This window comes from Lagenorhynchus albirostris, chromosome 5 (genome assembly GCF_949774975.1).
Source record: "Lagenorhynchus albirostris chromosome 5, mLagAlb1.1, whole genome shotgun sequence".
NCBI lineage: Eukaryota > Metazoa > Chordata > Mammalia > Artiodactyla > Delphinidae > Lagenorhynchus > Lagenorhynchus albirostris.
The window spans coordinates 15312458-15340192 of NC_083099.1; the positions used below are offsets into that span (position 1 = coordinate 15312458).

Sequence of the window (27735 nt, forward strand, 5' to 3'; positions counted from 1 at the left end):
ACTTCAAATGGCAATGGATTTTTGTTCTACAGATAGAGACAATGTTTAAAAGTGTATGGGTATTGTTCAGATTGCAGGAATTCTTGCAAACGTATTTACTCTAAAAATATGTGTTGTTTGTAAATAATTACTGAAAGAAATACTTCTACTGTAAAAATATTTACTGGGCTTCCCTGGTGGCGCAGTGGTTGAGAGTCCGCCTGCCGATGCAGGGGACACGGGTTCGTGCCCCGGGCCGGGAAAATCCCACATGCCGCGGAGCGGCTGGGCCCGTAAGCCATGGCCGCTGAGCCTGCGCGTCCAGAGCCTGTGCTCCGCAACGGGTGAGGCCCCAACAGTGAGAGGCCAGCGTAACGCAAAAAAAAAAAAAAAAAAGATATTTACTAATAGGTAAATTGCTTCCGAGGTAAATTTTTGACCAATATTTCAACGTATTATAATAAACCTCCCTAAACAAAAACGAACAAAAGAAATGATTGGGAATACAACCGTTTTTCAGTGAGAATCAAACTTTTAAAAACCTGCATAACAACAAGCCCTCTTTTACCTGTTGATCAAATTCCAAACACTAAACTGTAGTGTTCTTCCTATCATGGGACATGTTCTACATACAGACAGGCATATTCTTCCCAAGAACCGAGACCAATCTCTCCTTGAGTGATATCAGAATTCACATGTATTTTCTACTTTAAGATAAGAGGAGGTAAATAGAAAGGAAAAGAAGAAAATGTAAAGATAGAGGAAAAGAAACCAAAAACAGGATAAAGTTTAAAAAAAAAAAACCACGGGGAATTACAAATAATTACTCTTACAGCAATTGATATATATTAGCATTAAAGTAACAGTGGATGGCTTCATATAAATATCTATTTAAGGGTTGCATGGACTCTGCAGTAAAGGATAAACAGACACTTACAAGGTATAAGACTAAAATTCTGTTTTGGAGAACTGGATGGCCTCTATAAGCAAAGTTAAATTTCTTAGTCATATATGTTTACTAATCAAATATAGGCAGATTGGTTCTATTACAAGCCAGAGTAGTTAGCTGGGAACTTGGGGGACTTTTTCATAACTTCTGATTTTGAAATAAGTTACATATTGAGGAAGTTAACTTAGTAATTATTTGAGGTTTTTTTACTTACTAAGACAAGTTTCAATCTAACTGGAAAAGATGGCCAACTTCGCTGTGTATGTTTGGAGCTGACAAGGAGAAGCTCGTCGTCCAAAACAGTTAACTTTTCCCCCTGGCTCACTGGTGTCGACAAGTCCATAATTAGCAATGCATTACTTTAGTAAACTAAGTTAGCTCACAGTACAATTTTGCTCATGGCTTGTCCCAAATATTAACAGAGATTTCAGTAAACAAACAACTAACTAAGCATTTCTGGAGGCTGTATAGTTCTTTCTCTACTCACTAAGGTACTAAATAGAGTAACAAAGTTATTTATTATGTGGGAAAAACTGTGGTCTGAATGGGTTAATGCAATCTTCAGCAGTATTCAACTCCATATAACAAAAAGCTGAGATCAGTGTTTCTCAGTGAGGGGTAAGCACACTACTGGTAGCACCCATGGCGATTTTAAGTGATGCAGAAACAACATAATTCTAATAGATGCATCGGAATGCTAAAACAAGTTTGTCAAGCCTGTGGACATCATAACTTAGGAAGAGGCTAAAGTATAATAAAAAGAATTTAAAGAATAAGACTACGTAAATATATTGGTAAAAATCATGAAGCAGATATGCAAATGACTGAAGTTTTAGAAACACTGCTGAGAAAAAAAGATAACTTTCAACCACAAATCCCCTGGAATGGCACAGCGATGGACAACGTGGCCTACTGGTCTGACGCTCTGCACTGTGTTTTGGGTGACAAGCTGCTAGCAAGGAAAGTAAGATTATGTTTACCAACTCAAATAAGTAATCGAAGGTCTATCAAAGCATTCCTTTAGAATTCTGATAGGTTTGATTACCTAATCATCAAGTGGTCTCTTATTGAAGGATATTGAAGGAGTGTTGGTTAGGTGATGCACTATTGCTAAAGATTTGAATTCCAAAAGCAACTAACTAAACGGTACTCAAATTAGAAAATGACTCTTGTCCCTTAAGTATTTACATTTAAGACAAAATGAAACATGAAGCCTCTACTCAGACAATGATTAAAAAGTTAATTTTGAATGGATTCCTATATCAGGCAAAATTTTAAAACTTAAAAGACATAAGAATCCTTAAAAAACTACAAACAGAACTACCATATGACCCAGCAATCCCACTACTGGGCATATACCCTGAGAAAACCATAATTCAAAAAGAGTCATGTACCAAAATGTTCATTGCAGTTCTATTTACAATAGCCCAGAGATGGAAACAACCTAAGTGTCCATCATCGGATGAATGGGTAAAGAAGATGTGGCACATATATACAATGGACTATTACTCAGCCATAAAAAGAAACGAAATTGAGCTATTTGTAATGAGGTGGATGGACCTAGAGTCTGTCATACAGAGTGAAGTAAGTCAGAAAGAGAAAGATAAATACTGTATGCTAACACATATATATGGAATTTAGGGGGAAAAAAATGTCATGAAGAAGCTAGGAGTAAGACAGGAATAAAGACACAGACCTACTAGAGCACGGACTTGAGGATATGGGGAGGGGGAAGGGTAAGCTGTGACAAAGTGGAAGAGTGGCATGGACATATATACACTACCAAACGTAAGGTAGATAGCTAGTGGGAAGCAGCAGCATAGCACAGGGAGATCAGCTCGGTGCTTCGTGACCACCTAGAGGGGTGGGATAGGGAGGGTGGGAGGGAGGGAGACGCAAGAGGGAAGATATATGGGAACATATGTATATGTATAACTGATTCACTTTGTTATAAAGCAGAAACTAACACACCATTGTAAAGCAATTATACTCCAATAAAGACGTAAAAAAAAAAGACATAAGATAAATATCAGAACGACTCACTGCATTTTGTAGACTGAGCCACTAGTTTTGTTCCTAACTGTGCCTTCTTCCAGTCCCTACAGCAAAGTTATCTTCTTAGAAGCTTTTCCCGCCCACTGTCAAAAGCATCCAAACCTTCTGTTCCTCTCAACACCAGCCCCTTATCCTGCTTTATTCTTCTTCACAACAGCTGTTAATATTTGGCATAATACTATGTACCTATTTCACTATCTGCTTATGAGCCACAGTTTAAAACACTGAGATGCCACCTTTATAACTGAATGAAACCACCTGCAAACGCCACTCTTTGGAAAGAGCACAAGGCAGTGAGGTTAACATAGAACCATATTTATACACCTCCTTCACTGTGAAGTTGATGGAAGTTTTTTTTTTTTTAATCCACGGAATAATTTGAAACAGTTACACGTGGCTTTGCAAATTTAAAACATGTAAATAATTATCTGTGAATTTCTGACAGAATCAGTCTTCAATTCTGGCAAAAGAAGGGAAAACTTGCCTTTTTTCCTGATGATATTCAAACAGGCAATCTTTTAACATTTCCCTCTATTCCATGAGAAAGTCTAATAACACTACGAATGTTACTTTATCATTCTTCAAGATGAAATACTAATCCTATTTACTGTTTTATTTATTCTACATATTACCCAAAGAAGTTGTTATCTTGTTAGGCTTAGGTAGTCATTTCTGATCTGTCCATGTCATTTAATATTTCAAAATAATAATTAGGAAGTCAGAACACAAGACTACAATAAAATTAACAATGTTGATATGTGCTCAAAGAGCTAAAAGATAGAAAAACCAAATCTAACCATTCTGGCAGTTTTCAGGAAGAATGGTATATTAACCCATCTGGAATCTACCAGTGTGAAATAAGCATGATAAAACTGTGAATGTTAAATGGAATGTAATACATCGTGATACTGTTATTCCCAGGGCAATGCCATGATTAGGGACTTTGATTTTAAAGTTTACTTAAATGAGTTATAGTTTATTTGGCACAGTAACTAGGGGCCAAAATCTTAGCTTTAATTTTCCATCTTTATATCTTCTGAACAATATCACCTAGCTTCTTACTGAGGTTGGTGGTACCTCCACCTAAAACATGTTTAAATATTATCTTCATTGATTGAGGAATGGTAGCAAATTCATCCATGCTTCCCTAATAACATTACTGTACAACTCAAAAATAAGTATAAAGTTGATTAACGAGAGACTTGAGGAAATATTCCCACGGCACCCTGTACATCAGTGAAATCTGCTGCATGTGTACCTCTTTGCCCCACTGTTCCAACTTTCCTTCCAAGGCAGAATCATTCTCACAACAACCAGTGGTCATTAAGAGCTTCTCCATAATTAACCTATGCCTGTTTTCCATTTGAGTAGGTTCAATCGAGCGAAATTATAAAATCAATATGTAAAGAAGTGACAAAAACAAAACAAAAAATTCTGACCAAAATATAAAGCATATCTCTGTTAGAACAAAATAATCATAGTTGTCACACTTTCCCGAATTTCTAAAATTTTATTGTAGCAATAGCCCTCGTTACCATCAACTATATGTGAGCACAAAAGCTTGATCTTAGCAGATAAACCTTGAATTTCCAGATGTCTGATTTAAAACCTAACCTAGTAACCTCAACCTGGGAAATCTTATTGGCTTATTTCTATAGAAGACTGCCCAAAATCTGTTGCTTAATTATTAATCATTATGAGAAAAATATGTAAAATCTATGTTTATAGTTAAAGAGATCTAAAATAATTATTCTTCAGAATATAATGAATGATATCAAATATGAATATAGGATTGAATGCATCCTAATTAAATGAATTATTGGACTTCTCATGACAAAACACAATACATACATAATTCCTCCTTTCCATTTAATCAGTAAAAGTCCCCATCACTTCACAAATGTATCTCTTATTGCAAACTTTACAAATACTCAAGCCACAAAGGTACCACACAGTTTAACGTTTCAATCCTAGGGATATTTCTATTGATTTATATATTTGACCTTAAAGATTACCTTTTTAACAAATACACTCAAACATACTTTTAATAATATACCAATGTCAACTGAATTTATTCCTAATAAAAATAAAATATTAGAATCTCAGTTTGACTTGAGCTTTTCTAAAAAAAACCCCACAAATTCACATACACTCACATGCAAATAAGAATTATGTTTTCCCTAATAGTGAGTCAAGACCTAGCTGTTTTTCCCTAGTTTAAAAAAAGAGGAAGATATGTTATAAAACAAAGACATGCATTAATAACTCATTTTCACTTCAATGTAGCTGAAGTACCTTTTGGGGAACGTTCCTAACAAATATACTAAACTAGGTCTCAGATGCTGAACAAAACAAATTATGCTAATATTATTGCAACTGCTATAGAATAAGCCAGTGCTTCAGAATGTATTTTGCAGAAGACTAAAATTTCCAAAAGCAGCTCCACAGTGACAAAAGGGAGGCACATTTTGTTTGTGCCTACCTCAATATTTATTAATTACGAGGCTTAACTTACAAAAACGAAAAACACACTGAGAGACTCTGCACGTCTTGAAAATATAAGATTAACTGGATAAAAAGGTAATTTGGCTCCCCGATAACTAAATTTATATTTATACATAAATCATTTACCACACTTTTGTGCCACAAAACATACTTAAGAACTGAAATCTCATTATATGAGCATCAAAGGACAATGCAGATCTAGAATCTCTGACTCTTTCATTCACAGGAACTTTTGCAGACATACATGGAAACGCACGTCTCATGGAGCTCACATTCAGAAAAAGATGTAAAATAAAACAAAGAAAAAACCTACCATGTGGTGATTAGACGGTGAAAATAAAGTATTCTCAGATTTGAAATGTAAAGCCTCAGGAGCAAATTAAAAGTTGAACTAAATACTGTTTATTTAAATTTTGAGTTTTTCTCCTCTACACTTCGACTTTCACATCTCCAGTGACTACAATAACCTGAATTATTTCAAATCAAAGAATGAACAATTTGCACTCTTAACTATGGTTCTCCCTTGTTTTGTGATTGAGAAGTATGGGTATAAACGATAAGGCTATTACCTACATAGATACTACTAAATAATAATGGAAGAGATAGTAAAATATAAATTCAAATGATGAACAGAAATCTCTAGCAAGCAATTTATATGAATCATGTACATTAACTCCATGTATTTTTTCTTTCTATTTTGGGGGGGGGGTTTAGACGTTGCTAAATGAATGCATTTTCACTGTAATAAATTTAAACCATACAGAAGGGTTTTACTGAGAATTCTCCATCCTTCCATTGCCAAATCAGACCCCCTCTAAACCCAAAGGTAACCACTATTATTAGTATGGTGTGTCTAGTCCTTTTTTCCATGCATTTCTCATACACATACACACATCTACAGATACAACATACACAGTTCACCACTTTTACCAAAGTGATGGAAACATACTAAAGCATATTATTCTGAGGCTTGCTTTCTACAATATATGTTAATGATCTTTCTTTATCAATAGAAATAGATCAACATAAATACTTTTTAACAACTGTGTATTACTTTACTATATGTCCATGTCTTTACCAGTGGTCACCTAAATTGATGCCAGTTTTTCATTACTTTAAGCAACGCTGCAATTATAAATACAAAACTATGCTTCCATTTGAGTGGTATTAATAACATAAGCACTTAGAACATAAAGTATATGCATATATTAACTTTGAACTAGAACAGCAAACTTCTTCCAAGAAAACATTTATTAATACCTGCTTCTACCAACAATTAATAACGTGCTTTTCTATATTTATTAAATCTATGCTAGACCTAAAAAAGATACTATCCTTAAATCTAGATTGTATATTTCTATTGTAGGAACAGGTTAAAGGTATATGTCTTTCTTCCCATAAATAGAACTTAAAGCCTTTCATTTCTGTTTTGCAAAATATTTTCAACTGTTAGCACTTACATGGCAGTTAATCAATGGAAACATTTGTAAAATCAGTTGTTCAACTCCTGTTATTTCAAAATAAACAATCTAGTTGCTAAAACAATTACAAAATTTATATTTTGCAATTATTTGCCAAACAACAGGGGGCTGGAAGTCTGAATAAATGTTTCAGTTGACAGAGTATCAAAATGCACAATATACAGGTTACTATTCTTTTCTTATTAATAACAACAAAATGTGTAGTTAACAGAGTCTGCAGGGCATGTTATATTAGGAAAATCTCTGACAGCGCAATGTCATATGATGAAGGGAATGCTTTTTTTACACATCATTTCTACAAATGTCAGAAAATATCCTGCTTCCCCCCTCCTTTTTTAGACACTAATTGACTAAAGGAAATGGTTTCTGACAAGTGCTATAAATAATGCAATGCGTTATCAAACTAGCTAAGGCACAATAGAACTCTGGTGAACTCATGTAGGCCCAAACACATTTCCCTGTGTGGTTATTTCTCCTGAGGCCGGGGCTCCTCTTGCCGTGGAGTGGAGCATTCTCCTGGAGTGGCATGCACTTCCAGTCTAAAGAACCGAGATAGGTATACACTTTTGTATGATTTTGCCAGTGGACATACCTCCCGTTAGAAAATAAAACACTCTCCTCTCACTTTACCCTCCTCAAACTCTTTCTCGCTTATTAAGTAACAGTTCACGGAATAAAGAAGAACCTCAAACTGGATTTGCAAAAGACTTAAGTGTGGGCATTTCTAATGCTTTTATTCTCTTTTTGACAATGTGCTTTTACCATGTTGTCAGAGTATAAATAAAGTCTCACTTCTCAGGAGATAAGAGCAAGATTCTATTCCTAGGATTTTGTACTTTCCAAAAGAGCACACATACTGAGCACACTATGAACAAACTAACATGGCAACTTGAGGTTTGGTTCCTTTGCTAAATAGAAAAAAGAACATCCCTTTCTTAAGTATTTTAATTGCCCATAAGGTTCTGTGCATTCTGGAAAAGCTGTAACCCATGAGGAAATCTGAAAAGTGGACTACACCCTCCTAATGAGACAGTGATGAAATCTTTTATGTTTTTCCACCAGCATCACATGCACTTAAAAAGCAATGACCTGCTTTCCATGGCAAATCACAGTGCATATGATGTTGATGGAAGTATATGCAGTTTACCGTGTGTCAATTACATGTTAACAGAGCCTTTAAAAAAAAGGCTAAGAACAGACATTTGTCTCAACAAATAAATGTAGCAAAGAACAGGAAAAAAAAAAAAAACCATATTCCTGGGACCTACCCTAGACCTACAGAGGATAAAGACCAGTAATCTACATTTTAAGCAAACTTCCCAGGTTATCCTTAATCTCATTAAATTTTGGCAATCATAATCAACTAAAGCTAAACTACTACTTCCACGAGAGACTGTTTACTGCATTTCTACCAATGATTTCCCAAAAGATGCCTTATTTGAGATTTGGCATTGTTGCTTTCGTTGTGGTCATCCATTTACAATGCTTGGTGTCAGTTTATATATCTCTTGTAAAAATAAAACAGTGTGTGTGTGTGTGTGTGTGTGTGTGTGTGTGTGTGTGTGTGTGTGAAAAAAATAAAATAAAAAGTAAAAAAAAATGGTTAAGATGAGATTTGGTGACATGCTTTTTGATTATATTCCATTAACTACTTTAGAAAATAGACATACCTGCAAAATGTATATGAAGTTGTTATATTCGTTTTTTAAAATATTATTTTAAATCAGGCACCATACATGCCCCTCCATATCATTCTTATTTATAATAAGAATAATTTATGTAGTAAAATTATTTTGCAAAAAGATGAAAAAACAATTAAGCACCTATTCAATCACTACAATAAGATAAAATAAATTGTTGATAGTAGGGATAAGATATGAAGTAAGGATTAACGTATGTATGGGAGTGTAGATATGCATGTATGTGTGTTTGTGTGTTTGTGTCTGTATGTGTATCCAAAGAATAAGGAAAAACTCTGCATGGGAATTAGTCTAATCATGTTCTTCATACATAACTAAAACCTAGCTTTTTATTTAAATTCAAGTAAAACCTTCGTATTAAATTTAATAGGGGGAAAAAAGACTTAAATAATGCTTTAATCTTCTTCCAGGAAGAACCACTTTATTTTGGATAAAACTATATAAACTATGCATCTTCATTAAAAGCCCGTGAAGAGACAAACTTTTTGGGAAGTTGGCTTGTGCTACATTTCCTTTTGATTTATATATAAAACCTGCAAGGTGTTCATCTTGTTCTTTAATAAAAAGTTTCTACTGGAGGAGCCACTTGGAAAAATTTACTTTCCCCCCAAGAAAAATTTACTTTTCCCCCAGAACTCATACATTCTATGATTATGCAACGATAGCAAATAATATTTGATATATTGGTATACAATTTACTTTCATCTGAATTTTGCCATTTGCTCCTCAGGACTCTAAGAGATGGTTATATTATCTCGCCCATTTGTGAACAAATAAATTAAGGCTTGCACGGCTAAGTGACTGGCTCGCCAAAGTCTCCTAAGCTAATTAAATGGAAGAATCAGGACCCAAAATCAGGTCTTTTGATTCCAAATTTAAAATTTCATTCGCAACACGTGCTAGTACTTTAACACCAAACTTCGTAGAAATGGCCTTAAATACAATAGAAGCCAAGAAACAGAGAGATTGGGGGTAGAGTGGAGTATGGTGCAGCAGCCAGGACTACACCCCTTGTGGTTTGCTCTGAGAGGTAAGTGAAAGAGAAAGCCCTGTGTACAGATCCTGAGGGAGATACGATGGCCTCTTCACACAGCTGAGAGATGGATGTTCTTGTCCTGGTATGTCCATGGGGTATATACTGGACACTAATAACGTACACTTAGAAATGTGAGAATTATACACTCCAGGTCTATTAGTTTCTTCTAGGATTGTTAACTGGTTTTAATCTAGTAATTTATACATTACTGGGTTCTAAATAGTAACTGATGTAAAGATTAATTGTAGAGGAAGAGGTGCTTGAACATGATTTTATTTTTATTTGTCTGCTTTCTGAGCAAGAGGCTACATTTTCTTCAGAGCTTTCGAGGAGCTTAGATTTCTACCAGCAGAAACCTTCTACATAAGGAGCAAGGAAGGCTGCTCTAAACGCATACAACTGAATATATGCTAAGCAAGTATGCTTACAGTAAGACTGATCTATATCAGCCACTAAAACAGTGTTTGAAAAGCAGTGAAGGAGATGGAATAACTGTCTGAAACACTTCTAAGCCACGTAGAGGCAGATAGATTTTTTGACGGCTGTTAAAGCCATAGAAAAGTATGCTAGAGAGAAAGCACAGAGGGTTTGAAATGGTACAGCTGGTATTTTTCTTTTACGTGTAACAAACCTGTTCTCTAATATATTAGTTACCTTATGGCACCAAAAACAAAAAAATGGTAAATGTTAAGCTGCTTTCTGATAAGAAAACCCAAAGTCAAAACAATAAAAAAATGACAATCTCAGTTCCACTGCCTCAAAATTATCTCCTTTGACAAAAACTGCAAGTGCTACTCCTCTAATTGTGCTCTTGACTTTTTTAGTTCTCTTTCTTTCTTCTCTACTATCCTAGGGGAAGAAAAATGTTTCCTTTAAAGAAATCCAAATACATTCAACACACAACAATAAACTTTCTGCGCCACCAGGGAAGCCCAACAATAAACTTATTAAATGAATAAATATATTCATTAAAGGTAAACAATACTTAGATAACATAGTACACATGCATTGATTATATTAGCAGTTTATTGATGTTATGTATGTAGCCTAGACATAGGGGGAATACATGGATGCAGCTTTGAAGAATTTACTGCTTAATCAGGGGACATAAAATATACAAATAACTGCACATAAGAGAGAAGGTGGGAAGTACACAGCACAGATAACAATAAAGCTTGGTGACTAAAAGAGAGAGGTCAGGGGTGGTTTCTTGATGGATAAGACATCTAAAATAGGCCTGGAAGGATGGGTTTCACTTGGTTGGAGACAAAAAGGAATGGCACTCCAGACTGTAGGAATACAGAGAACAAAGGCAAGGAGAGGGAAAAGCACAAAACATGAACACTGGGGGAATTGGTCTGTGTGGATCACCCATGTGCAACGGGGCTGGCAGGAGATAATCTGGGGCTGGAACCAAATCAGTAAGGGCCTTGAAGGCCAGACTGAAGATTCCAGCCTTCACTTCTTAATTAATTGGAATTCATCCATTCCAAGATTTCACTCAAGGACAGAGTCAGAATATTTAACTAAATACCCTAAGGGCTAAGAATAAGACTGTATATGGGATACAAAGAAATCTTAATAAATAAACTTGGGATTTTTCTACTTCCTAAAGCCTTTGCTTTGGTTTCCAGAAAGCTGAGAAATTTAGCTCTCAATTTCATCTCAAGTACTTGTTCCGTCTCTTTTCCTTCTAACTGACTTGTTATGTCTCTTTTTCACAGTCCTGTTTTATACGTGCACTTACTGTTGCAAGCCAACCAACATCCTTTTCTGATGGAGCATACATCACACATAAATAAAATTATATTAACATTTGTCCTGGTACCAGGTAAGGTTGTAGATGAAACACTTAAAAGTTTCAGAAGAGAAGAGACATATTAGAATCCAACCATCAAGTAAAGATTGTTCCTCTATAAATATTTCAATGAAAGATGGCCACATCGAATTCAGATACCCAGTTAGCATAGTGGACAATTATTCTAAAATCTACAACTGTTGGGTTCAGCAACCTATCTTCTTGCCTAGCTGTCCAGTTTGACCTTCCCTGCGAATTAGTGTTTCTACTATGATGCCAAAATGACCTTTTGAAACTTACAAGGCGTCCAAGGCTGCATATATTTTCAGCTGTATCAGCCCTGGCTGTCACAGCATTCTGCATGATACTGAGTGGCAAAACTGGAGCATACTGTACTAGCCTAACCTTTTAAACTTTACAATATTGTACGGCCACTCAAAATTGAGTTTTCTCTTTCTGCATTACCTTGTAATGCTACTTCTCTTGCTTATTTGTAAAGCAGTGATTCTAAGCATAAAATGGTACTTTTCTTACACGAAAATAGAATACTTTACTTATACACAGTAAACCTAATACTGATAGAGGCTTTAAAATAAATATTTACTGACATCTACAAAGAATACTTTTTTAATTAATGAAAAGTATTTAAATTCTGTGGCAATGGGAACTATAATAATATGTCATTATGTCTGCAATGGCCAATCTGAAATTTGAGAGATGTCTCAATTTTATAATTGCACTTTTATAATTGCATCTCTTTATGTTAACCATTATGTATTCAATGCCTAGCACAGTGCCTAGAATATAAAAGAACCCAAATTAATATTTAAGTGAATGTTGCAGAATCTACATGTTTAATTACACTTCATTTATCATAGAACTATTGCAATGAAACATAGGTGCTAATTTTCTTAACAAAAAATTAGTACATTAGCATAGAATATTGATCTTTAAAAAAATACGCCTGAGAATTCTTGGTACACAAAAGGGAAAATATTTTTCAAATCCATTAATGTCAGGTCATTTACAAACAGAAAACTGTTACTGTGTGAATAGGATAAAGTTTAACAACAGTAGGAAAAAAAAGCAATAGAAATCAATTCATTAAGACACAGTTAAGATTCTTAATAATGATATCTATCAACTGTTTGATCTCAAGCCTAATAACTATTAGAGAGTAATAATAAATTTAGATTTACACATGTATGTCAGAATATCTTTTGTTTTGTCACTGACATACTATATTTTCACAAGTCCTACTTGTAATCAGTGCAAAGAACCACAAAATGATATTAATATAATATTTCAGAGCAAACTTATACACTAACCTTATTGGTGAATGCGTCCCTTAGTTTCATATATTTATTTTGTTCCTTTTTCAGCTATAACTTATGGACTACTTCATAGTCCTTTATGGAATACACATGTACATATGGATATAACACACATATGTGTGCACATCACACACACACAGACATGCTCTAATTACTCTGCTAGGACTTGGGGGAAGTGAGAAAAGTTCATCAGAAATCTCCAAGTGTATGTCAATTCTCAATGACACGTTTGATTATTTTCATGTTGGCAACAGATTTCTATTTTTTAATGATGAGAGAAATGAACTGAATTACCCTAATGCCTTCAATAATGCAGCTGAATAAATTAGAAGAGCATTTGCAACACTCTTTTATGGCTCAAGACACTTCTTAAACTGTGCCACTTAAAGCCATCCAATGAAGCAATTGGCAGAATGCTATGTCATTCAGAAGTGACACCAGAAACTTCACAGGTGGTAATGATTTTGAGTCTAAAAGTAGATTTTGCTGATCTTGGCGAGCGCTGGGGCAGAGGGTATTAGGTGTGAGTAGAACTAATACCGAGCAAACCACACAGGCAGATTAGGCCATTCGATACTGCCCTCCTCTCCAAGCCGGGGAAACTTCGAAGTCCACTCCCCCGTCTCTGCTGTTTTATGACCACAATGCTTCAAAACCCGCCTTTCACATCCTGCCTCCTTTACTAAGTCTTTCCAGAACTAACCTGGACTGAGCCTCAAGTCTACATTGCTGAGTTTGTTGACTGAAGTCATGCCATCCTGATGGAAACAAACAGGCAGACAAACAAACAGCAAAACTGGGCTGAGAGCTCAGCACTCACAGTACCTTGCTACATGACCCTTGAGCAAATCACCTGACCTTAACCTTGCTGAGCCTCCATTTTCTCACCTGTGAACCAGAGTCAGGGCCAGCAATGCATAAATCTCACAGCGCTGTGTAAGAACTAAGTATGGTCACGTAAGTAAAAGAATAAGTGCCTACCAAGTAAGAAGCTATTTTTATAATTATTATGATCGCTGATGGTATGGTCTTTTGTAGTTCTTGTTTTGTTTTCATTATTTCAAGATGAATGGATCTTTTCCTTTGGGCCATAAACTTCAGAAAAGAGGACCTATATCTCTAATTTCTCCTGAAAATTTCAGCCAAAAATCTTATCGTGAAGGTTTTTATGCAGTGGGCTTTAAATAAATGTTTATGATTGCAAATGAAGAATGGCAAGCCATACAATAAAAATTCTGAGTTTTCCAACCTAGAATGCAGAATAAATCCTGGAAACAAGGAACAAACACTTCACAGCTGAATGGGGTCTTATAGAATATGCACAGTTGCACTTTCACCATTTGAAAGTTTGGAAACCAGCCTACAAAATACAGCTTTATTTCCTGCAAACAAAGGAAAGCTGGAGGAAAAAGAGCTTCGTGAGCGTTATCTAAAACCTTTTGTCACTAAAGTTAAATACAGCACACCTCTCTTTTATGGATTTTTCTTTTCTGTTAACACAAAAGTTGCAGCCTCTGAAACCTGACTCTCAATACTGAGTGTTTTCATCTCCTAATCAGGGAGTTAGTATGAAGAAGCTTCAGGTGAATTATGTCCCCATCTTTCTACAGAAGTGTCAACATCTGAAACAAATTAATCTCTTCTCTCTGGTCTAGAATCACCCTACATTTGGGTCATGCTTATTTATCAAATACTTAAACAGAAAGATAAATAGCTTAAGTACTGAATCATGTAATTTTAACAAATTATGATTTGATTTTTGTCTTTTCTCCAATATACAAAGTATACAAAGAGTTAAGGTGTCTACTGGTTGGTTTTAGGCAAATTCCACACTCTGCCCACAAGCAGCCTATTCTTGGCTCTTCCGTGCCCACTTTGTTTTGCCCGTACATTACTTGTGAATATTTCCATCACTACACTGGAAACTACCCTGAGAACAGGGCGTATCTTACTCACTTCTTTATCCTCTGATAGGTGGATAAAGCATGAGAGGTGGCACATGGACAAGTATACTCAATAAATATTTCCTAATAAGAGAGCTTTCCTCTGAGGTCAAAAGCAATGGCATACAATTCTTCCATCTTCCTTCTCTAAACAATATATAATTTTATTTGGTATATGTTCAAAATACCTCTATGAAGAGAGGAATTTTTTAGCAAGTGACAAGCTCCAAGAGAACCAGTCTTCAATTAATACTTTATCTTTTTTAAGTCATTAGGCTATGCCACATAATGACAGAGAGTACAGACTGGTGTGTGAAAATGATGCAACATGAAAGCATAAAATGACCATATGAAGATGATAAATAAATTTAGCATGTGTTCTGGAGGCTATGCCTATCATTTCTTGGTGAAAATTTTATGGCATTATGTTATTGGTGTGAAAGCACATTATCTTCGCAAAGCTTCCTCTGATTGGATCCCAGATGGCCCAAATGCAATGTTATAATGGGTCACACTACTGCATGCCCTTACCATATCTGCTGAAGACAGGAGGCTCATAAACCTAAGAAGCAAAGATTACAAACAGGTGTAAAACTCTATGCCATTTGTAATCCAATGTCAAAGCAAAAGAATGAAATGTACTTGCCAGCCTTTTAACTCAAATTTATACCTTCTTGAGCCCTGTCAATTCTATGGGTGAAGTTTTAAAATGACTGTATCATAACTATACCACATTCATTCTCAGCAGAATCATAAAGGGGAAAGAGAATGCTGGTTTTGAAGTGAGAAGAGACCTGGCCTCAATTCACTTTGGCTGCTCACCAGGCTGTGTGAATTTAGGCAAGTAGGTTAACCTCTCTGAGTTTCAGCTTCCTCATCTCTATCAAGAGGATGGTGGTTCCTGCCACACAAGCCTGTTCCCTAATTGTGTAGCACTATGGTTCTTTTCTGGAAAGAATGTCTCACGCAGAGAAGGTGCTCAAATATGGCAGCTAGCCTCATTCTGTTCATACTGTTCGTACCGTTTCCCTCTATTTTCTGAAAAGATTGCCTAACCTTCAGCCTATGTCAGGCCCACCTCCTCCACAGAGCATGCCCTAACCATTCAGTTCCACAAAGACTTCCTTCTTTGAATTTCCTCCTTTGGTACTCAGCTTTATGGTGCCAATACTGACTGTACTGTTAACTTTTCATGTCTTTCTCCCCAACTCAATTACATGTCAAAGAAGAATAGAAACTATGTAATTCTCCTTTGAAACCTCTTCTCCTGACCTACTACAAGCCCTTACTTCCGATAGGTGCTCAAAATATGTTTGTTAATTGATTATTTAGCAGAGCACAAAGAATGAATTGATTTCCCTATATTGCCTATTGTTAACATAGGAACATAACTTTCTAAGTGAAAAGACCTCAGCACATAATAAACTTTAATCCATTACTGAGAAACAGACACAATAATCGCTTCCTATGTTAACAGCTCCCAAAACAATATTTACTTTTAAAATCCAGTCCTCAAACTATATTCCTCTGAGAGAGTCATTTCCCACGGACAATTTTCAGTGAATGTGGTCCCCCAGAAAGCATTACGCAGAATTCCATTTGAAGTACATTTTTTTCAATAGTCTCAATTATTGTTCTGGATATTTCAAATTAATTTTTGGAAAGGTCCTGCAATACCTCAGAGAGACTCTACACCTGGGTTAAAGATTTGCTTGTATTCCCTGTTGTTCACTTTCCCAACACTCATCAAATCTCTCAAAGTCTTCTGATAAGGTATTTAAGACCAACTGCCTTATATGAAGGCCATTAAGTTGACAATGCAGCTTTCCCTGAAATTTTCAAATAATGAAAATTCAAATAATGGCTCAAAATAATTTGGAGTAAATTTGTCTAGTTAAGATTGGCCCAGTGAATAGAGAAAGCAAAGAAGAATTTCTAATTTTAGTACTATTTAATCTTAGTTACTTTAGGATGAAATTTTCTAAGCATTATCTATAATTCAATAAAAACAGATTTTTACCATATCTTTGTAGCACAAGGCCAAAACCAGATAAGAAAAAAAAAAGTCTAATAATAGAAAAAGGCATGTTCTGAGTGTGATTTTCACATAATACTAAAAGGCACATAAACAAAAGGCAAAATGAAACAGTTAACATTATTTTCTCTAGCTCTACATAAACACATTTAAAGACATAAACAGTGCAATTTTAAAATTATTTTCTGTGGATATAGACCATCTAAATAAAGTGGTAAATCTTTATAAATAGAATCTTTTTCTTGAAAACTGTCTTGATTTCATAAGAACTTCTCTATGTGTATTAAATACAGTCATTGTTCTGACATGCTTTGCTTAAACTCTCTTAAGCCATTTACTTGTAACAGGCATGTAAGTGCCTTATGTAAAAAGGCCTACGAGTACTCCTGCAAAGCTTTCTATTCTATTTGAAATATAACTATCCTCACAACCCCAGGTAACTGTTAACTCAATGCAACTGGTTATTTATTCCCATAGGTAAATAATTCTGTTTATAAGAACGTCTGATTATTAAGGATCTTTATTTCCAGGAAAAAGAATATCACAGTTACACTGATACCTTCCCTAAAATAGCAAGGTCTGAGAAGTATAAATGTCAGCTACATTGAGCACATTGCAAACTTGTTTTATCATGTATCTATGTGCCACCTGGTTTATCATTGAGGATCATTTACACCAGTGTTCTGCATGAACCTTTAACAGGGGACCACAACTGCCCAGCCGTCAATGAGACATTTCTTAGCAAACAACATACCCCTAAAGATGAAATTACGCTTACTTTAGAATTACCAATTTGGAATAAAGAATTTAACAACCTTGTCTTTTAAAAGAGCTTGACACAGAAATGAACTGTTTTAAAAATTTAACAGGTATCTTCCACTTACCCAAGTTATAGGTCCTGATAAAATATAATTTTAAGTGTTTTTCTCTGATATTTTAAAATATAGTTCTTTATACTAAAAGAGCTCACAAGGAGCAACGTGATGAACAGGGATAACATTAACAAAGCTTTTAAAATTTTGGATGAAAAGTTTTAAAAATTCTTACCATATTTTTATTTTTTTATTTTTTATTTTTTTGCGGTACGCGGGCCTCTCACTGCTGTGGCCTCTCCCGTTGCGGAGCACAGGCTCCGGACGCGCAAGCTCAGCGGCCATGGCTCACGGGCCCAGCCGCTCCGCGGCATGTGGGATCTTCCCGGACCGGGGCACGAACCCATGTCACCTGCATCTGCAGGCAGACTCTCAACCACTGCGCCACCAGGGAAGCCCTCTTACCATGTTTTTAAAATCATTTTTAATACCTCCCATCACCTTTAACATCCACATCTAACACTTGCTACATCCTGTGGACCCAAAGCCTGTCACTTTTTCCTTAGCACACATGGCCCTTTCATTCTCCTGTCATTGTCCTTTTTTAGTCCCTCATCTCTATCCTACAATCTCCACTTCATCCTATGTATGTCCTATTCTTCCTCTAAAAAATGTCACTAAAACACAACTCCTGTACAGTTAGTTACTTGCCAAAGCAAATGTTTCCTAATGTTCCCATTGTGAATCAAACTTACTACCTGGTCCTCAGTGCCCTCCAAAGTGGAGCCCCTATCTCCCTTTCCCACCTGATTCTTCGTTTCTTCTACCCTGTTAACTGCCCCTCCCTAGGCCTTTTCTCTCTCTCCTCTTACTTTCTACTCATTCTTCTAGCGTCTCCTCAAATGCTGTAGTAAGTTTTACTCTTCTGAATTATTCCAAATGTTTACAGTTTCCATCTCCTATCAGTACCCAACACAAGTGTTTTTTAAATTTTATTTTTATTCTTTGACGTACAAGCATGGGTTCTAGAACTGGACTACCTTGGTTCCGCTCCTTGTTGTGCCACTTCCTAGTTAAGAAACCATGGGCAATTAACTTTGTGCCTCAGTTTCCCCATCTTTGAAACCGAGATATTAACAGTACACATCTCATAAGGCTGTTCTGAGGAATGTGTGAATTAATTCATAAACTTTACCCTGGCACAAAGAAAGCAGTTCAAGATGTTAGTAATCATTGTTAAAGCTATTATCCTCATCACCATTCTTTGTACATGACTGCAAGCAAGACAAAAAAATGGTTAAAAATATGGACATTGGAATAAAGAAGAAAAAAGATCTCACAGCTCTGCAAACTACCAAAAGTGTTTTCTAGTCATGCTAGTCATCTTTAAGATAAAAGTCATAAGGGATATTTTACAGCTGTCGGAAAGATTAAATGAGATATTTTGTAAAGAAATGTATAGCAAGTGGCACTTCTATTAGTAACATGTTTATAATTTCACAGATGTAAGAATTAAACAATAGAAAGAGTAAATAGTTTTTCCCAGTCCACACACCTAGTCACATCTGGTTTGGTGAAATAACATCTATACATTGTGAGACTTTTGTGCCCCACCTCCCAAAGTCTATTACTCCTTTCAAGATGTAGACAAAATGAAATAAATATATAAAGATACGATAATTTTTAAATGATAATAATAACATCAGTATCACCTCTTATATTTACAAAGTGTTCCACTTCTCAAAACATGTTACCCCCAAATGAGGTCTGTTTTTGTTGTTCTACCTGCACTGCAACAAAGATTGTACTTTCAAAACAAATTTAGATATACTGTTTATAGAAACTGATGTATCATTTCATAGCATGGCTTTTTGAAACTAAAATTTAGTAAACAGAAATATCAATGAGGGAATCTTTGTGCCGAATACTGAGTTTGCAAACTCAATGGCTCAGAGCTTTTTTCTCCAACTCCCCCCCCCCGCCCCCCCCCCACTGCAGCTAGCCATTTGCCCTCCTATTATATCTGTGGCCTGTGGCCTAACTTGACTATCACCATCCCACCCCATATCCTATCTTTCTACTAGGATAAGAGCTAGCCACCCACATAGAGTGCTAAAAGGTCATTGTAAAGGTAATTCTTTTCTTGTAATCAGATAAGACAGAAACAAATAAAATGTTAGCCTATCATTATTACTATCATCAACAATGCTGATAAACAGATTGTTGAATACTGGATTAGATTAAATTTTTGGATGCAATAAGCTGTGTATGGTCTGTAAGTTTTAATACTAAGTCAAGTTCAAAAAGTATCTTTAGTGATGTTCTAAATATGAATATGAATTGCTTAATGCCTTATTTGGCATTCTTCTTATTTAACCTGCTTTTGACGTGTTTTGACTATTAAACTGTAAAGTCTTTCACTGTTTAGATTTCCTCACACTCCCACTGCATATACTATTGTTACCATACATTTTTCGAATTTTCTTAAAGAGTCTATTCAGTCATAATCATTGTAGACAATGTCAGTATGCGGGGATTTGGAGTACAGTAAGTATACACAATGTTACCACATCTTTCACAATCATGTACTTAAAATATTCATGAATTATTTTTAAAAACCTACAAAATTGTATTCACAATTGTGACACTTCTACCAGTGCCTGAAATCATCAGCTATATCTTGTTTTTCTTTTTTCACTTTTCTTCTATTCAACGTCACATTAAATTGTATACTCTGGCTGTCTCTGATTAAAATCTCCCTGCTAATATATAGTTCTCTCATTGCTGTTCATTATATATTATACATTTCCTTTCCCAAAATGAAATCACTGGGTTTTTGGTATATTTTAGTATTACTTCCACTGCTTAACTTTAGTATATAGATTTTTTAGCAAACAACCTTGTAATTATCAGCTTACTTTTAACCTAGCTTTCTCTTGAACAAATTTTCTACATCCACTGTTCACCCCATTTACCCACTTTGGTTTCTGATACATTTGTAACTATCTGGTGACTTCAAAAACTGATATTTTATGGTATTCAACAGTAATACTAATGACAAAGCTATCAATATTTTAGTATAGGACGTTTGGAAATCTATATATTTCTACCAGCAAAAGGAACTAAATAAATGAACTAGAACATGTATGAAAATTATGTCTGGATGTTAAATGTATACATATGAACAATATGGAAATATCACTAAATAGATATAATTAATGCTGCTTTAACAGAATAATATTTTTATAATGTTAAAAAATAAAGAATACCTTTTGTTTTCCACTATTAATGCGTTAGAACTGTTTGTTCCCTTTATTACATGTATTGGTCAGAGCTACATTAAGACGTATCTTCCCTTATCTCAACTTCCATACCATGTTACCTAGCCTCTGCTTATGAAATATCACTTTCCACTTTACAGTTATTTTCAAAACTCTTACTTCCCCTACCAGACTGCCACCTCTTTGAGGAAAAGGTATATCTTAAGTTTGGCAAATCTCACTGAACATAGCTTGCTATTTTTGCCAAAATACGTATTTTCCTATGAATCAACTTTACAAAATAAAATAATATCTCAAATCAGCATGCAATGTTCATTTCACATGATTAAACGTGTTCCCATGATCCTAGAATCTTGTTAACTCTTTAAAACAAATTTATTCTTAATTAAGAGCTTCCCGACTATTTTAAAAGTGGAAATATAGCGAAAATCCAGTCTCAAGATAAATTTTTTTAAGAATCCTTTAGAGGAAGAAATATTGTCATTTTGTGAATTCTGCTAAAGAGGGACTGGAATGGAGTTGTTTTTTTTTTTAACATCTTTATTGGAGTATAATTGCTTTACAATGGTGTTATCACAATTCTTTTTAATAATATTATGTTATTTAATATCCACGTGATTTGAATAAACTGGCATTGCCTTGGGAGAAGTTTTATCTTCTAATATACATTCACACACAAATTGTATCCACACTTGATGGGACTATGTACCTTATTAGCTATTATTCACCTCTTTGGGTATATGAAAGATACACTTCTCGATTTCTTAAAACAATGTCCAAAGAGATGACAGTTTTCTCCTTTGGAGCATATACACTACTTGAAGCATGATACTTATTTCAGAAATACCTTCACCTTTTAAAAATAATTGATCTCAGTGGAAAAGTAATTTTCCACTCTATCCAATATGCCTACATTTCATCTTGAGATTAATATATCCTGAACTCTTTTTGACAAAGGATCGCCACAGAATCCTAGAGTAAGATCTCAAAAATAGTGGGAAAAGTAACAAATACAGAATGCCTAAAACTCTAACATAAATTCTTCAAAGGATTTTTATGGACGTCACAGGCAGAAGTGATAAGATGCCTCTCAGAAAACATGAATAATTATCTGACAGAGATCTAATGAAATCATTAAAAGACTAACAATAATATGTAGAAAACTATAATCTCGCATTTGCTAAGTGTTTTTCCAAGGATATAGCTGTAATGCTTATATAAATGTATATTTTTATAATATGAAAACACTACTACATAAACCCCGAGTTCCCTACCTCAACTCTAAAAATACAAAGTACGTCTAGAGACTTTTAGTGCCCTATGTCAATAGCTCTTCTTGAATCCTCTGCGCTGTGATCAATAATTCTCCAACCATTAGTGAATCTGCTCCATGACTCATCAGAAATGATCTACAAAGTTAATGGGGATGACTGTCCCCCGCAGGTTCCACACATGCATTGACACTAATGGCAGTTATGCCTCCTGTAGGTGGGGGACAGATTCAAGATGGCACCAAGCCGGGAGGCAACTCTTCCGAGATTCTCCATAAAACTTGCTCCCTTCCCCGCCCCACCCCCACCAAAGAAGAACTCACTGCATCCAACCTGTCTTATATCTTTGGTATCCTTCAAGGAAATAAAAGTAAGCGTATGTTATATGGATGCAAAAGAACCACGTTTTTTTTCAGTTTAACACTCACTGTGCATGGCAAAATGTACTTCAGTTTTGAAAATATCTGAAAGGAATGTTTCCAGGTCCTAGGCCATTGTGTTTTGTTTACCAGTCAGATGCTTTCTCAAAATGTGTTCATATTATAAAGACAAGGTCTCTGTGTATAGGATTCCTCAAAGCCCAGAACATTACTACAGAAACGTATTCTTACCTTTCCTAACATTCAAAACAATGCCCTCTTCCCTCCAGGTGAAAAATCTTTCTTTCTTGTGAATTCATTAATCCTCGATTAACATACAGTCAGGAGTTTGGACTTATTTGGGGTTTTATTCTCTAAAGGTGGAAAGTCACAGCAAAGGAAAATATATATAAAGCATTTGAAGATAATTGCTATTTACTGAAAACTCTATTTTAAAATTTAAAAATAAATTTTAGTGACTCGTTTGTGTTTGGTAACTTCAGGACAATGATAACTATAGTGTCTCTAAATGTTCCTAAGTAGCAATCATACTCTATTCTGGCCTTTGAGAGGTGTTAAGACTCATCCCCTAATTATAAGCCTTTTCTCTGTTATTACTACCTCGCCATTAAATCTCTAAACTAAATAGTAGTTTTGAGGATACAAAAATAGATGTTAGGTGGTGTGTTTTCTCAAATTTGGTTACAATGGATAAGAAAGATGAGGTATTCCTATGTATAATAAACTTCTTTAGCTTGTAAAAATAAAAATCCTTTTTATTGTGTTTTGACCAGCAAACTCCTTAGGCTTTCTACCAGAATAGTGCTTTCTTGCGTTATTCTAGAACAGCCCTGTCCAATAGAAATACAATGCAAACCACACTTGTTATTTTAAGTTTTCTAGTAGCAGTATTTTTTAAAAAGTGAAAAGAAACACGTGAAATTAATCTAACAATATATTCTACTGAAACCAATATATCCAGAATATTATCACTGCCACATATAATCAATATAAAAAATAGTATCAGATGTCTTATATTCTTTCTTTTGTACAAAGTGTTCAAAATCGAGTACGTATTGTACACTTAGAGCAAACCTCAATCCAGAAAACCACATCTCAAGTGCTCAATAGTCACATGTGGCCAACGGCTACTGTACTGGACAGCACGTTCTAGATTCCAAAAATATGAAGCTTTTTGGCCTAAAAGGCCACACACTTTAAAATCTCCCTATGTAACATCCTCTGTGATCGGTATTGCCATTAGGATTTTATATTGAACCAAATATTTAAGTGACTATATTTCACTTCCTTCTTCTGCTCCCCTGACCTTCATATCTACGGCCCACCCTGATGCCTCAGAGTGTAAGAAACCCCAATCACCTATTCTTTTCATCTTCTTCTAAGCAAGATCTGAGATATTCTCTAATCTCTGCATCTTCTATCACCAAGCAGAAAGCCAGAAGGTGCAGCAAGGCTATTCTCTCTGTTTCCATAAATAGATATATCAAATACAGGCCTAATGTATGGCGACAATGATAAATGCAAGGGCGATTTTTTTGCTTACAGTAAAGACAGGAAATTTTATATAAAAAAGTAATACACCCTTCCTCAATCAGAAATACGATTTTACTCCCTCCCTCCCCCACCAGGAGAAACCTTGAGATATTCTGTTCTTGTTCTGGAACAGAACCCAGTGTTTCATTTCATAGGAATTCCGTGCCCAGAGGAAGAACAGAATGTTGGAATCAAAATTTAATGAATTCAACTTGGAGTCTAAGCTTGCCCCAAATGTGGAAATGTAAACACAAGCAATAATATCTCAAACCATAAAACACTTTGGATTCTCTGTTGGCATGGCTGCATAGAGTATCACACACGATGTGTATCTGCACACAAATTTGTTCTTAGTTACGTGAGGAAAAAAAAATTAAACTAGGCACATGTGAGGTTTTCTGAGTCTCTTAGTAATAATACAACCTGATTATTACGTCTTTAGTGACACTGTAATTATAGACGAATGGATAAACAGGTTTTCTGGTGCTGACCCAACTTGTTCCTTAAAACACAAAAGGCAACTTTTGCAAGGAAACCCCCCACTGAACAAATAAAACTAAAAGCTTTGTCTACCTTTTGAAAGAAGGCCTAACAACACGCTAGTAATCCAAAAAAAAATTCACCCCCGTGCAAATACACAACACTGATGAAACTCAGAAAGCTGGAGATTTCCTAAAACACATTTCGGAGCTGTAGTTGTCACCAACTTTAAGAAAGCAAAGATACAAGTGACAACAATGTGCTTTCACAGGCTACAAAATAACTTTATTCAGAGTCTCCAGCTATAGCACCATATCTAAGACATTCTAAGGACTGAACTAAGTATTCCTGGGATAAATTTTACAGTCTTTGAACTTTCATTTTAACTTGTCTCAGTGATAACATTTTATCTCAACAGCAAGACAGGGAGCAACACCAACGCTCTCAGGAACCCACAGAGATAACATGGAGTGGCTCACTTATGCTGGTATAGAATAGTTATGTACTAACTACCCTCTGGGTATAAACAGGCACTGTGTTCAAACCCAGGAGGGGGGAACACCGTGTCCACTGGTGTAGTATTTCAAAGCACATTGCAGACGGCCTGCAAATCCAAAGGCATTAATTATGACTTCTCTCTCACTGTACTAATTTGTTTGAGAAATTCCTCCGAGTAGGGCAGAGTTTACCATCCATTTGCTATCGGCTTGTGCCTGGGCTGGTGGGCACGCAAAGTAAAGGCAGTGGCAATAACCTTTCTGGCAGCTTCTTACTCAATCTTAATCCTAGGGAAGTGCACTCCACGGAAATACAGCACAGAATCCTAGTAGCCGCATATTCTCCCGGCCCAGGAGAGATTCAAGAACACAATTACTCTTCCAGCTTCACCACTGTAGTTGTAAAGTGCTGTGAGAGGGGCAAGCATAAGCTCCACCATATACCTGCTCGTGTTACAGGCTCTGGAATCAAAGTATTCTCACATGACACATTACTACCAATAACAGATTCCGGCTCCGTTTAAAAAAAGAAAAGGGGTGGGGGGGGAGGCCGCGCTACATATTTGTCCTGCTTTTGTCTAAAAAACCAGAACCCAAGTCCTAACTACTTTTCATTCTTTTCAACCTTTCATGAAAGCAATTCAGTCCACTAACTGCGGCTCCACCCTGAGAGCGCCTATACTTACTTTTCTTACAGTTTTTGAGTGACGCACTACAAAACGATGGGAAAAAAAAAAAGAGCCCTCTCATGCAGGGCTTCTTCCGCCCTGTAAACTTGGCAAAAGGCAAACTGGACTGAAATACAGCACTCTCCATATAAGGAAGCCCAGCTAAACATGTCATGCGTAATTTATGGGTAGCAGGCAGAGAATTAACCTTTGCGTGCACATATTTGGCCCAGATGAAAACCGGGCTGGATGGCAGCCCCAGGGGCAGGGATGCGGGATCTCTTGGGAGAAACCGTGGCTCCCATCGGATGGACTCGCATCTCCCCCCGACAAAGGTCGTTAAGTTGTAAGTACACTTCCACGCACCTGTTTCTTTTATCCGCCACCACCACCACCACCCCCCTTCTTTCTTTCTCTTTCTTTCTCTTAGGCTGCCAAGTGGGAAGCTGGCAGTGCTGACAGTGTCCGCAGAGCCCAGGGAAGGGCTCCTCGCAGCTGGGCTGCAGCTGCAACCTCCCGCTTTCCCTCTAGCTCGAGATGGTGTGTGATAGGAAACCATCCAGCGTGCTGAGCCGGCCCAAGCGTCCTCTCACTTCCTCCTTCAGCCATGTACAGCCCCGAAAGAACACGAACAATGCAGAGCAGCAGACCAGCGCGAGCAAACTGTGAAAATGGAAACTTACCTCTCACATTTTTTTTTCAGAGGCAGCCCGACTGCCGAGCGAGTGCCCAAGGCATTGTGGGAGTCATGATTCCAAGAGGCCCACGATTTAAAATTGAACTTGTCAGTTCCCGGTCACGGGAGCATTGTGAGCGCCACAACTCATTCAGCTGCAGTGAAAAGACTGTTGCATGTCGCTGTGCAGCCTCTTATCGCCGAAGTCTGGTTTCCGCTGCTGCTGCGCGGCCCCTCCCCCGCCGGCCCAGCCCCACCAGGAAGCCCTGGGCGGACTCGTCGAGCCCCGGAACCCACGCGGCGGCGAAAAAAACGCTCTTCAACTTTCCGCCGCCCCTCGGCTCTGCTCCCCCGCCACCTCGTCGCCCCTCAACCAAACAAAGTCCGCTGGGGGTGGTCGTTGCCACCCGCCGACCGGCGCGGAGAGCAAAAGGAAACCCGAGCTGGAGCTGGCGAGGTGCATCCCCGCCGCCTCCCGGTGGTATCTTCCATCTTATACGTTCAGCATTATAACCTCCGAGCTATAGTGCAGAGAGGACGCACCGCTACTACTTTCTGCTCCTTCCGACTGGCTGAGCCGACAAATCGGTTCGTTGTTGAAAGAGGCCCGTGGATGGGACTTGGTAAGGCAGCCGGCAAGGTTAGACTGAAGGTGAGTCTCAAAATCAGGATAAAACAGTAGCAGCTGGTGGGGCTGCCGCGTTAAAATGCACCACACAGTTTTTGAACCTGATGGCCCACAGGCGGGAAAGACATCCGCACGACTGCCAGTGTGTATCTTTCTCCAGTAACAGGGTGTCCACGGTTTTGGAATTCCTTAGTAAAACTTACTGTCACACAAGCACGAACACTCACATACCGGCTTCCCATCTACTTTGTAAATAATATTTGGAATGTGAAATCCCCTTCCTTCCCAACTCTGCATTATATGATTTATAGAAAGAAGAACCCCCTCTTTCAACATAAAATATTCATTTTCTGAAATACTGTAATAGTCCAAGGCAAATAAGTCATATCATTGCAGGAACAAAGGAAACCACAGCCCCAAATCATAATTCACTGGGTGTCGTAAGATGGAACTTGCCTTCACTTTGAATAGAAAGAATCCTGGACTATCGTTATGTGATCAAGTTTTAGAGATTGGCGCGGGGCGGGGGCAGAACTTCCTTTGGATTTAGGGAATAACTTGTTCAATGACGATTCTAATTAAAAACATTTTTTTCCATGTTTTGGACACAGTTTAGGACCAAATGCTAGCTACTGTGCGATGTACTTCCTACAAGTTTGTTAGGCTGTGTTAGAGAGGGTGGGGACAGCTTCAG

General features: G+C 36.7%; 1 protein-coding gene across 11 annotated transcripts in view; it reads right to left on the bottom strand.

Moving 5' to 3' along the window:
* MBNL1 (muscleblind like splicing regulator 1) overlaps positions 1 to 26648 on the bottom strand; it is a 176422-nt gene extending 149774 nt beyond the window's left edge. For 3 of the 11 annotated variants that reach the window (XM_060149606.1, XM_060149596.1, XM_060149594.1), the window contains exon 1: positions 26421 to 26642. The gene's annotated coding sequence lies outside the window, so the exon portion shown is untranslated. Of the gene's footprint in view, positions 1 to 26420 lie in introns of all 11 variants that reach the window. The other 8 variants (XR_009540626.1, XM_060149602.1, XM_060149598.1 and 5 more) reach the window with 5 other exon arrangements.
* Positions 26649 to 27735: the final 1087 nt, after the last annotated feature.